The sequence below is a fragment of the Protopterus annectens genome, chromosome 5.part0 (assembly GCF_019279795.1).
Source record: "Protopterus annectens isolate FY-2018-M chromosome 5.part0, PAN1.0, whole genome shotgun sequence".
In the NCBI taxonomy this organism is placed as follows: domain Eukaryota; kingdom Metazoa; phylum Chordata; order Ceratodontiformes; family Protopteridae; genus Protopterus; species Protopterus annectens.
The window spans coordinates 1,303,948,281-1,303,962,838 of record NC_056735.1 but is presented as its reverse complement, the minus strand read 5'-3'; positions in this window follow the sequence as shown (position 1 = coordinate 1,303,962,838).

The window sequence follows — 14,558 nt, the reverse complement described above, 5'->3', positions numbered from 1 at the left end:
GGAAGACATCTCTGCTCAACATTAGCAGAAAACTACGTTCTCTCCAAGGCCAACTTTGAGAGAAAAATCGCTAAGGACACTAAAGATAACCACAAAGCCTTCTTCAGCTATGTTAGAAACCTGGGCAAACCCTCAGATTTGCTCAGAGTTAGTTCACAACTACAGCAAACACCCTGAACCCACAGATATTGCCATCATTCTGGCTGACACGTTCAGTGCAAATTCTCCCTCCTCACACCCAAAAGAAGAAATACTTATCCCAGCTGAATGTAATCTCCCTGTCATCTCAGATGTCCAAGTGAGAACTGCCCTCAACAAAGCTAAAAACACAGCATCAATGAGACCTGACAGTATCCCGGGTTGCGTGCTACGTGAACTCCAAGAGGAGCTAAACCCGCACATAAAAATGCTATTTAACCTTAGCCTTACTACAGGATATGTACCTGAACACTGGCGTACAGCAACAGTGGTCCCACTCCACAAGGGGGGTACCTCTACAGACCCTGGGAACTACTGCCCCATAAGCTTAACCAGCCTGGTCTGCAAAGCTATGGAAAGAATCATTATGGAACTCATAAACAGAGACATAGGGGACCTACAGACACTTAACCCCACCCAGTTTGGCTTTGTAAAGGGCAGATCCTGCCTTTTGAACCTGGTTGACTTTTTCAAAACAGTCACTAGAGCCATCGATGAGGGCAAAGCAGTCCATGCAGCCTACCTGGACTTGGCTAAGGCCTTCGACACAATACCCCACTCAGGCATCATAGATAAGCTCACCAGCTTAAATGTAAACCCTTATGTCACTAAATGGGTTGCAAACTGGCTAAAGGACAGAACCCATAAAGTTAAAATTGCTGGAGCAATGTCAGACTCAAAGCCAGTCACAAGTGGTGTCCCATAGGGATCTGTCCTGGGACCCCTCTTGTTCGGCATTTATTTCTCAGATGTTAAAGCAAACATGGGAGGGTTGTGGCTGACAAAGTTCGCAGATGACTGCAAACTAGGCGCCATAGTCGATACACCAGCAGACACATACATCCTACAAAAAGGCCTCACAGAAATGGACAACTGGTGCGAGTCACGGCCTTAAACTAAATGCCAAAAATGTATAGTCATCCCTTTGGGAAAAACAAAGTACCCACAAATTATCACATAGACAGCAACCCACTGAGTACAGAAAAAGTAATCAGAGACCTAGGGACCCAAGTTGACAGCGTCCTCTCATTTGACACCCACATTGCCAAAGTGGTTAGAAAAACATTCTACCTTGCACACCTCATCATGAAGGGATTCACATCCAGATCCAAGGATGTCATTGTACCCCTATACTCCTCCCTCATCAGACCCATGATTGAGTACAATGCCCCATTTGGTATGTACCTCACCCGGCATTTGCAACAGCTGGAGAGACCACAAAAGTACCTCACCAAGAGAATCAAGGGTCTCCAACATATGTCTTATTCTGCCAGACTAAAGAAACTCCAGCTCTATTCAGTAGCATACCACCTGCTCAGAGGTGATCTCTGCCTGACGTACAAGGTCATGTCCAATCAGGATCTGATGGACATGCTCCACCTCAAAAAATCCAAATCCATCAGGACCACAAGAGCTAAAGACTTAAACCTCAGCACAAGTATGAATAGGACATGCTGGAGGGATAGATTCATAACCCAGAGGCTTCCCATGCTTTGGAACAAGATCCCAGTTCATGTTAGGCAGAGCCCCTCACTGACTCTCTTCAAGAGAAATCTTGATGAGTGGATGGGAGATTGTAAGTTTACCCCAGGAGTCACATCTGTGTCACTGCTAGACAGGGGCACAGTAAACTAATTCCATTATATAAGGGGGCCTTCATTGTGTCACTACTAGACAGAGGCACAGTATTCGAAATCTATTCTGTGCATTTTTGTGCATTTTTGTACCATTTCATGGGGTGGCGAAAGCCACATCACTATGGCTAGGCTTACAAATGCCCCAGGGCAGATAGCCTAGTACTAAACTATGAAACTATGAAACTATGAAACTCTGCCTAAGCAGCAGAGACCTCCAAAGCAGACACACAAACAACCGCTACCCCACTACAATACCCACATATCACATAGTTCACAAAGTCAGTGTGCCACACAGTCACTGCCCTTATGGCTAAGCAACACACCTAATACACTTGTAATAGGTGACACTTATTGTCAGACACACTGACGTCCCACTCACCAGGCTGAATAAGGGGATGGTCACTTTGAGCTGTCTGTCGGGTGCCAGCATCCGCCACATAACACATGCACTCAGGTCACTCCAAAGCAAGTACAGAAATGGCTCCATCATTGTCCATGCTGGTGCGAATAACCTCAGATGTTCCTCCCTGGACCACATGACATGATACATAGAGGAACTCTGTGATCATGTAGCCCAGGCCAGTATGACCCTGACCTTGAGTAGCATCTTACACTCACCAAGAATGATATCACAGTATACAGACAAAATGATCACTTTTAAAAGTTGGCTAACATATTGATGTCATTCAAAGGGGATCCAGTGTCTGTCAGCCTGGGGTGACATGCTTGACATGCCACGTAGCTTCGCTCTGGACAGCTTGCACCTGTCACCCTTGGACTTTCGAATACTGGCTAAGGCTCTTGCCACCCCCATAGTGCCTTTTTTAAGTGAGGCTCAAAAGACAAACCCACCTCCATAGACATTACAGGGTAAAAGAAACTAAGGGTAATGCTGCTCAACACCAGATGTGTTACCCTCAAAATTCACCCACTCAGGACTCTCCTCAGTATGGAGAATATTGATATCTGTGCAGTAACAGACACCTGGTTCAGGCTCCCAAATGCACACCAGCACTTCCAGGTTATACTTCATACCATGCTTTCTGACCACAAGACTCAGAACAGCCAACACAAACAGGGGGAGTATCCATATACATCACAGATACACACACCTCCATAGTAGCACTGCACGAAGCATCACAGACCATACATGTGCAATTAACAGTGTGCAAAACTGCCTTTCAGTTCGTAGCCTGCTACAGACCACTCTCCCAAACTCAGGAACCACACTTGGCTTTCCTGAGAACACTGGAGAATATGAAGGTCTCCCCAAACACCATTATATTGGGTGACTTCAAATACCCAAACATTGACTGGGGATACTACTGAGCCCCAACAACCTCGCCCAACAGTTGCTACTATTTGTAAACTCAAATGCTATGGCACAACTGGTCACCACACCCACAAGAGGGGAAAACATATTGGACCTGATCATTACCAACATGGGGACTCTATGTTCCACACCAGAGGTATATCCCTCATTGGTAAGGCCAGACCATACATTTATCTCACTGGACATCCATATCCCGTCCCCACACCCATCATAGGTAATCTTGGTGAACTTCTCAAAAGCAAACGTCACACTTCTCCAAACCAAGGTGGTATCCTTCAAAGACCCTGGGACAGTGGTAAATACGGCTCAGACCACTGAATTCTTTACAAACGCATTCTATGGACACCTAGTGGACTGCATGGATTGTGCTATCCCAAATAACAGCAAGACTCACTCCTCCAATGGCAGAGACCTGTCTGGTGGGCCCGGCCATTAATAATCTATACAACGAAAGGAGGAGGCTACTACATGATAGAGCACAATCCCAGACAGGGAAGGCATCTGTGATCTGTGCTAGCAGAAAGCTACGATCACTCATGAATTCATCTAAGGCCCACTTCTAACGGACAATTGCAGCAGACACTTAGGACAATCACAAGGTCTTCTTTAGTTATGTCAGGAACCTGGGTGGACACTCACTGATATGCTGTGAGTTACTTCATACTGACTAAACATACCCTGAACCCACAGACATTGCCAACATCCTGGCAAACAGGTTCAGTGCAGATGTCTCCCCCCATCCCCCCTAAGGAGCAACTGTCCATCCCAACAGAGTGTAACCTCCCTGACATCACAAATGGACAGGTGAGTGCTGCCCTCCCCAAAGCAGACCAAACAGCATCAATGGGACCAGACGGTGTCCCAGCCTGTGTCTTACACAAGCTTCATGACGAACGTAACCCTCACATTAAGTCAATATCAGAGTTACTACAGGATATGTACCCAAGGAATGACGTACAGCAACAGTGGTCCCGCTCCACAGAGGTGGTGCCACAATGGACCCAGGACAATATCGCTCTATAAGCCTAACTAGCTTGTTCTGCAAAGCTATGGAGCGTATTATCATGGAACTCATACACATAGACATCGGGAACCTACAGACACTGGGTCCTACACATTTCAGCTTTGTTGTGGGCAGATCTTGCCTCTTGAACCTGTTTGCATTCTTTAAACAGTTACCAGGTCCATAAACATAGGGAAGGTTGTCCACACAGCCTACCTGGACCTTGCAAAACCCTTCAACACAATACCCCACTCGGCCATTATACATATGTTCACCAGCATCAATATGGACACATATCTCACATAATGGATTGCTAACTGGATCAGGGATAGCACCCACGTGGTCAGTATTGCAGGTGCCATGTCTGACTATACACTAGTTACACATGGCATCCCACAAGGCTCAGTCCTGGGACCTCTCTTGTTCAGTATATATTTCTCTGACGTACAGGCTAACACAGGAGGAATATGGCTGACCATGTATGCAGACGACTGCAAACTGGGTGCCATAATCAACTCTCCAGCTGGCACATTCATACTCAAACAGGGTCTCACAGAGATGGATGACTGGTTCCAGAGCTATGGCCTACAGCTAAATGCCATTAGATGCATAGTCATCCCCTTTGGGAATAACAATGTGCCCACACATTACCACATAGGTGGTAATCCATTACGTATGGTAGGAGTTGTTAGGGGTTTGGGGACACAACTTGTTCATACTCTCGCCTTTGACAATCATGCCAAAGTGGTTAGACAGACCTTCTATATAGCCCACCTTATCTTATATGGTTTCACATCTAGATCAAGTGAGGTCATTGTGCCCCTATACTCATCACGACCATGCTTGGTTACAATGCCCCATTTGGGATGTACCTTACCTGACACCTGCAGCAACTGTAATGGCCACAAAAGTCCCTCAACAAGCAGATCTAGGGACTCACACAGATGCCCTGCGCAGTTCAGATACAGTACCTCCAGCTCTACTCAGTCACTTACTGCCTACTCGGATGTGATCTGTGCCTGTTGTTTAAGGAAATGTCCAACCCAGAATTAATGGACATGCTCCACCTCAGGATATCCAAATCCCTTGGAGCTACACACTCCAGGGACATAAACCTCAGCACAGATGTTAATAAGACATGCTGGAGGGACAGATTCTTATCTCAGAGGCTGCACTCACTCTGGAATGTAATAACGGTTTCGCATAGGCAGAGCCACCCACTGACCACCTACAGGAGACATCTTGACAAGTGGATGGGTGATCGTATGTTTACCCCTGGGATATCTTCTGTGTCCGTGCTAGACAGAGGCACAATAGACTAAACGTAAATGGGCTATCTTGTGTGACCTACTATTCACAGGCACAGTGTACTAATCTGACAGGGTTGCGAAAGCCAAACACACTCTGGCTAGGCTTGTACATGCCCTAGGGCAGATAGCCTAGTATCAACCTCTGAACCTATGATAATGTTCGGGATGCACAATGTTTATTGATGATACTGATTGCAGGTTTTTATCGTCTTTCTAGGAACAACTTAGGTATCTGCAGAACATATCTAATTATGACAGGGTTCCACTATATTATATATGTGTCTGTTGTCATATAACTGTGTGCACAGGGTGGATTGCTGAATAGTGAGAGGTTCCTGGGTTAACACATGCAACTGCCGGATATGTGTGGCCCACTGCTGTACTCAGATATGGCCTAAGTGTGTGAGCATTCCCAGTTCAGACTTTCAGTGTTTTGTTGCCTGACATTTGTCTCATTTATTCAAATGTGTGAGCATGCCCAGTGTGACCTTTCAGTATGTTGCTGTCTGAGGTCCACTACATTTGTTGATGTGTGTGAACATGACCAATATTAACATTTATACTGTATGTGTTGAAAGTCAGGTTCTATTCTTACTGCAGGACTCACCTTTGTGTCATAACTCGACAGGGATTATGCTGTGCCTGCAGGGTTTCCATGAGATACTTTGCATAGACTTATCAACATTTCTTCATACAGACTGACCACTGCAATACTGTCATGGTTTAGTGGTTCAGTACTATGACTATAGTGCACAGTATCCTGGGTTTGAGGGACATCACTGCTTTATATTTTCATACTGAGCAGACCAGACTGCTTAAGGGCCAGTAGAGCAAATATGAGCATGTTGGCTTTTGTTCAGCTTTGCCCTACTTAGACCAAGCTTGTCCGACATTGCTCAATATTAACCAACATTGCTGGACGTTGCCCAATATTACTCAACATTGACCACAGTTGTGCTAGTTAGTGTGTGCGATTTTGTTTACATATAATACATGGTGGTAAATGCTGTTTAGCACTGCTTTATATTGCTTAACACATGGCAATCATGCCTCAGGTGGTGCTGCAGGGCTGCCTATGTCAGATGCACATACTACACTCCCTATACATGTTTGAAAACAGTTAGTGTGAAGTTAGGCATCCCTTTTACTATATGTGCGAGTCAGAGAGAGGTATAATTTTCAGAGTTCCTACTGAGCCAGTGTATCTGCTATGCATTGCCTCTTTGTCAAGGCCAAAGCATACTGGGCACGCCTCCTTCTGCCTACTAGGGCACGCTCAGGTTGTTCCTCCTTCGAGTCACGCTCTGCCTGTGATGGCCTTGGCAATGGTGGGGGGCTGTTTGGGTCCGGCCTATGCTGGTCCTGCTGCAGCTGTTTTCGCAGGATCATACTATGTAGCATAGCACATACCATGACAATTTGGGTACATGTAGTTGGTGACTACTGCAAGGCTCCACCAGATGTGTCCAGGCACCGGAACCGTGACTTGAGCAGGTCAAACACATGCTCAATTACATTTCGTGTTTGTGCGTGTGCCTCATTATGGCGTTCCTGTTCAGGTGTGTGTGCATTTCTGATGGGTGTCAGCAGCCACAGCTGCAGTGCATAGCCAGTATCCCCCATTAGGTGACTATGTGGGATGTCCCCATTGGCAAATTTCTGGTACAGCTGCATCAGATGCCAGATATGGGAATCATGGTAGCTTCCAGGGCAGCCAGCACACACATTCAGTATTATGCCCTGGGCACACACACGATCTGGCAGTTGATGTTGGGGAAGCGATTGTGGTTGAAGTAGACCCTACCCGGCTCACCGGCTGGTGCTTTGATGCATATGTGCATGCAGTCTATTGCACTCACTACCTCAGGGTATTCCGCTATTTTCTGGAAGAGATGCATATTGCTGGCAAATACCTCATGGGAATCGGGGAAATATACATGATCACCGACATGTGCTGACATGGCATCCAGGAACTGGTGCAGTACCCTGGATGCTGATGCCTGTGATATCCCCATCATATCATGAGTTGGTCTCTGGAACGTACCTGTTGCTAAAATTCTTAGGCCAACACATACCTTGGTTTCCACTGGGATGGGTTCCCCTCTGTTGGTTCTGTGTGTGAGGCATGGCCTGCACAGATCAACAATTTGCTGCAAGAGGTCTCTGTGCACTCTATAGCACTCCACTATCTCCAGCTCATGTAGCGCCTGGTAGGTTACCCTGGGCCTGTACACTCTTTTCCGTCTCCTCACTGTGGGTTGTCCAGCAGCATTTGCATTGTCACCACCCTCAGCATGTTGCATATGTCGCCTTATAACAGCAATGGCAGCCCCTAAATTTTCTTTGTCTCAGTAAAGCTTTTTCAGTTTTCACTTCTATTAGCTTACTGCAGTGTTGCAGTGTCTCTTGAGAGAAACATAATGGAATGCTGTTTGCGGAGTTTTAAGTGCTGGGCTGGGCTGGGCTAGTGTACTGCCTGTGTAATTGCCTGATTCTGATTGTTTTCATCTGCTAGCTCTGCTAGTACTCCCTGGTAACTTCCTACTATTTGTTGTGCTTCCTTTTTCCTTTCTGTTTCCTCGGGGGCAGCGCCGCGCACACAAGCGCAAACACGCCCACAGCAGCTCACATGTGTGCACACATGCTTACACGGACTAAAACTTGCTTATTCTTGTTAAAATGCAAGCACACTGGTGCAAACACGCTTACAACTCTTTCAACAGCCTTATACATGCTTACTCCGGCTTAAACGCGAGCAATCACGCTTACACGCGCGCACACAGTCTTACTCGGGTTTACAGGCGAGCACCCGCGTGCATACACGCTCAGCAAGAAACTTTAGTGTTATCCACGGCATACACCTTCAATTTCTTGCCTTTACCTAGCCTACCTGTTGACACACCTCTTTCAATGATGTGTAAATGACAACTGACACATGCCACTCTGCTCCAATGAGCTTCACTTCTTTCATACATACCCCCCTCATGATGTCACCTGTCTTCGACTCTGTTACTCCCCTTATCCTACTCCTACACTCCACTGACTGTGCTCATTTGCTATGTAAACTTGCAATTCACTATCCTAACCCTCATTTGCATAGGATTGCCTACTAATGCTTGGTTACATCTCTTAGACTGAGCTTCCCCCCTTAGCAACCTCTACTGGTGGCCATGTTGTCTTCAGCCTGTCATTCCCTTGCATTGTAAATTCATATTAGCAATAACATCCACATTTGTGGATCTTAATTATTGATTATCTGTTTTTTAGGGTGCAGTGTGTTTGCATGGCACTGCGCTACGCTTAAACCCCGGAGATCGGGATGAAAAAAAAAAAGTAATTTTATTTTTATTTTGCATCACTGAACGTTACCAATGGCTGAATTTTTGGCTTCCTCATGTAAATGCATCCTTTTCTTGGAGCTGTCACGGCTCCATTTTGCTATTTGCAGAACCGTACTTTTGCCTGCAATTGAGGTAATTTGCATATCCAAGCCCTGTTCGTATAGGACTCATTTTGAGAGCTCTGTTGCACGCCCCTACCGGCTGTTCCTGGATCTCTCGGCGGACATGTTGGCTGCATGGAGTCTTACTCTACTCTTAGACTCCATGCAAGCCTTCGTGAATCCGGCCCAATACATATTTTATTACCTTTAGCATGGATTTTTTTGTTTTAGTTGATTCTTTGAGAGAAGCAGAAGAAGGAATACTTTGTTTTTTTTTCTTCACATCAATCCAATTATTTTTCTCAGGGGATCTTTTCAGTGAAGTAGTTAAAGACCAATCCATCTCCTCTGGAACTGTCATTATATTGTTATTTTTAATGACATTTATTACTTCCTCAATGTCATTAAATGTCCTTATTTCATTTGAAATAAAAATCCTTATTTTTGCAGGGTATGCTAATTTGGCTTTTATTTTGTTTTGCTTGAGTAACTTTACCAGTGGCCAGGCTTTCTTTCTCATTTCCAAAACTCTAGAGTCTATGTCATTGTCAAATCTGATTAGATTTTGCTTATACTTCAGTGGAGACTTTCTCCAAGCGCATTTAAGAACAAGTTCTTTGTCGAGATAAGAAAGAAATTTAACTACGATAGATCTAGGTATGGATGCTGATGATGAAGGAATGGGTTTCCCAATAGCTCTCTGAGCTCTTTCTATACCATATGAGAATCCTTCTTTCAGATCTAGGATGTCAGGTAACCAGGAATTAAGGAAAGAGATAATATTATCACCTTTGGACTTCTCAGGTAACCCAAAGATTCTCACATTAGTCCTCCTTTCTCTATTTTCCATATCATCCAACTTGTTAGTAAGCCATTTATTCTGCTGCTGAAGAAATTCACCCTGGATTTCCTCCTCTTTGAGCCTTCCATCTATATCAGATAAGGACTCTTCGATGTTTAATATTTTAGTTTGATGCTGCTGAAGTAGTTCTTTAAAGGTTTCAGTTTGGTTATGACAACTTTCTCTGAAATTTTCTAAATTGTCCTTGAAACTGTCCATTTTGAGTGATAATTCTTGTAGAGTTGAAGACATCAACTGCATTTCTTTCCTCAGAGTAGTTTCTGTGTGTGAATTCTTTGAACTACTCATCTTCCCAGATCAGTTTTAAACTCCAGGTATTTCTGACAGGAAATTATGAAGAATAGTAGTAAAAATGTTAAAGAACAATATTTAACATTTTTTTCTAAAAAAATATATATTTTCCTGTTATTTAAAGTAGTTTTAAGGAGCTCTAAAAAGTGCTGATTTCAGAGTGCCATCTAGGCTCTGCCTACTGTTCAGACTTTTGAACAGTTTTGTGATCAGGACTTTAGGAAATTGTACATGACTAAGATGAAGCGAGATAGGGAATTTTACAATTTAACTCCAATAGAACAGAATGCTTTGTTTGAAATCTGTAAAAACAAAGTTGTTAGCATTATGAAGCCTGATATGGAGGCAGGGGCTAGTCATTATGGACAATGTTTCTAGGATGATATGTTTATTGCAATGAAATACACTTTGCATATGTTAAAATTCTATTAATTTTAAATGATTTATCAGTGCAACAAGTAATAGAGTCTGATCTTTATCTTCAGTAGAGCATCCAATCCCAGTTATATTTAGGATGCATAAACTCCATAAAACTATGACAACTCTCCATTGCATTCCATAGTTTTCACAGCTGGGTCTATAACTGAACCCTTGCTAGTATTTGTTGATCAGAAGTTAAAAAAAACATTTTTAACCAGTATCCTTACAATTCAAAGGATGTGTGGTATTTTCTGTAAAGTCTCTCTTAAGTTTCTTATTCTAAAGAAAAAAAAACTCAGTTTGAGACCTTCAAACATGTGAGTTCAAAAATGCAGCATAGTCATAAAATCCAAGAAATGTTATTGTATTTTTCTTCTTTTTCTTGTTGGTATTCTTCTTTTGCTTTTTCTTATTCTAAAGAGTTAATATTAGTATCTGCAGACATCAAAGATTTATATACTGTTATTCCACATTACATAGGTATTGATTGGTTTATGAGTGCTGTCCCCACTAATAACAGGTTGAACAATAATCATGTTAGACAAAAAAAAAGTGTTATGGAGATTACTTTCAATAATACACTCAATTTTTTGAGAGTGAGTATTTCCAATAAAAAATGGAATTGCGATGGGAGCACCATTTGCCCTCCTTATGGAAATTTAATCTGACTTTATTGGGAAAGGCAATTTAGTTTTAATTCTATTTTTTGGAAATCATATTTATGGTACCAATATAATATGTTCATTATATGGAATGGTAACAAACAAGAGTTAGAATTGTTTTTTAAATATCTTAATTCCACTACAGATTTTCTTAGGTTTATATATAAAAAAGAACAATTGTCAAGTACTTGACAATTTTTTGGTTTTGGTTTTTGTCAACCCCTCATGTGTTTCCAGTTTTTGTTACTAGGTTTATATATAACTGGTATTTGTACAAAATTAATTTTCTGGATGTCACTACAGCAAAAGATGCTTACATACATGTTCCATTTGAGTTTATATTGTAAAGAAACATTTTCAAATGCTTACTTACATTTCTAAAGTAGCTATCCATTTTACCAAAAGAGAAAACTTGTTAATGGGCAAGTAATGAAATTATCGAGACTTATTTAAGTAGACTCAGAATTTGAAGCAGAACTGAATTTTTTAAAAGCATGTTTTTGAAAAAATATCATCCATTGAATTTGTTGAATAAAAACTGAAAGTTAAATCAGAAATTGGTTCAAAATACAAGCCTATTCTGTCTAAAGACAGATATATGGTACCTATCTCAGTTAAGACAAGTACACATAATTTTAGGGCATTTATTATAATGTGTACATGAAATTCAGAGAATATTAGAGACATTTTAGAGAGAAACTGGATGGCCACCTTTAATTTGGAATTGATGAACAAGTTTGGGTCCCAACTGAAAACTGTGTATGTTAGAAACTGTAATATCAAATATATTTTTCAGAATACAAAAGAATCACAAAGTAGACATCAATCCAAAATGACAAATTGAAGACTGTGTAAACAATGTAGATATAAACAATGTAGATACATTCTAGATTCCACTTATGTCACCATTTTCAGTTATTCAAGGATCATCCCATGTGGTGGACTGTTTGATTTTAAAACTAGATCTCTTGTATTAATTGAGCTATGTACCACACATGAAGCATACTATGTTAGAAAACTGAGCAACAGCTGAAGACACTTGTATATGAACATGTTTATATTTCATGGAAATATACAAATAGTGCTCTGTTCAGGCATTCTGTTAATTGCCCAAAATTAAAAAAAATTCTCTTTTTCATTTTAGAAAAAATAAACATTAATATTAGAGGTGGATCATGACTGAATGTTGTGAGATTATGTAACACACCACATTTAAATTAATTTAAACCACCAGGGTTAACTGATCCTTTTTCTTTATTTCCAATGTTAAAACAAAAGTCCATTTGAATTTAATTAAGTTTTTATATACATTATTTTTTTTCACACATAGAACTATGCAGTTTTAATATATTCAATATTTATATTTCAGAATGAATGTATGTAAATGTATAGTTGTATATACTTATATTATTTTACTTAATTGTAGTTGAAATGCTGGGTAGTTGATCAGCGAACTCATGTGACTTATGCTTATTTAAATGTTGCTGTGTGTTTTTCACTTGTCTGATAAAGACCAAGTCAGAGAAGACACAAGTGTTAAATGTATTATGAAAAGGTTTTTGCTCTATGAATATGCTAGTTTTGGGGTTAGACCCATAATCATCTGTGCTGTATCCTTGATGGCCAACTTGACTATATACCCTGTTTAGTCTTTGCTTCGTGTATTTAATAAGCTTCTCTGTATCATTGCAGTTTTAGTGTGTGCACTGCTGACACAAGCATATCTTATCGCCACTCCATATCCTTGGGCCCTTTCTCCTATACTGAGCTGCATTCTTCCATAAGTTATATCTGCACTACTCTTCCTAGCAGACCATTCTGGGGGTCCCCAACCCACTCCGTGGATATGTGCCTCTTCTCCCCCGTCAGCCTTTCTTGCCTTTTCTGTTCAGTAAGGTTTCTTCACATCTCCCTGCCACAGTTCCCTGCTTTTTCTGTCAGGCAAGTCCTCAAATTATTGATCATATCTTTCTTTTCCATCTGCCACACCTTTCCAGATGGATTTTCTTTGGACTCATACTCACAAGTTTATATTCTTTGGATACTACCCAAGGAGTGACCAGACCAAGGTCTTGTCGAGTGGAAGTGTATTCTCTTGGTCTGTGAAGTCTGCCCCCTGAGGGTGGCTTAGTGATAACTTGAGAGGTATGACAAATCTATGCCTCACAACTCCAGGACTCAGGGTTAAATTCTAACCTTCAGTCCCTGTCTGTGTGGAGTTTTGCATATTTTTTTCCAAGCCTGCATGGCTTTTCTCTATGACATTATGACATTGTTTCTGATAGTGCATCTTACTGTGAATTACCCATCAATCATGTTAGTCCTTTGCGTCAGTCTTGTTTCTACTCTTATACCCTATATTTTTCCAAGCAGCTGCTGGTAGATAAAAAAACATTTTTTAATAAAAGAGATGTGTGTTTGGTAGGGTTCATAGACCATTGCTATGCAAGTACAATGAATGAACAATGGAGATTCCCCTATCAGGGCTGAGGAACAGAGACCACTGCTGTCATTACTCTCAGGTCTGCTCCAGATCAAGTAAGTGATATAAAGAATAAAATGCTCAATCAAAGTAAAATAAACTCAAACTAAATAAACCGTGTTTTATGTTGTCTCATGAAAATGCTCAAAACAGTGACTACTTCAGCATTGTCTGGTGCCCTGTCTGATAAACATCTATACAGCCACTAGGACTGCATCATTTTGAGGGGATTTTCTTGTTTTTCCTGACTACATTCTAATTCTTTTCAAGCTTCAGCAGCCAAACAGGCTGGAAGTGGTACAATCACCTTGATGTTTGGTTTTGTGCACAAAAGTAATTCATAAAGGGTACACAAGGAAACAAAAAGTCTGAGAAGGATTCTGTATAGTTGGAGGTTGTACAACATCCCATGTGTATTTTTCTGCTCAGCATGTAAATGTTATGTTAGTAAAATACATGATATCTAGTAGAATATCAGGCTGATACAACTGAAATCCTATCAAAAAAGCTTTATTTCTAAAACTTTTGTGACTGACTTATTAAGTAAGTAGAAAATAGCATTCTGCAAGACACTGTTTATAGAACCAAGAACAGTATTACTGCCAGGACAAGGACTGTAGGTAAATGCCTTCAAAAATGGATTAACACCAGTGGTTATACATATCAAGAACAACTAGTACCTTTCAGTTTGTAATTTGCTATATTTATAAAAGTCACACAGTTTATTGTTTTAATCTTGTTGCACGGCTAGAAGATATTACTATTCTGATAGGTTCTATATTACCAGATTGAACGTTTAGGTTATCGAATACCTAAACATCGAATTGGTAATACCGAAAACAAAAAAAATTGCGAACGGCCGATTTAGCACAGGGAAAGAATTCTCACAAAACCATATTATAAACAAGATAAATTTAT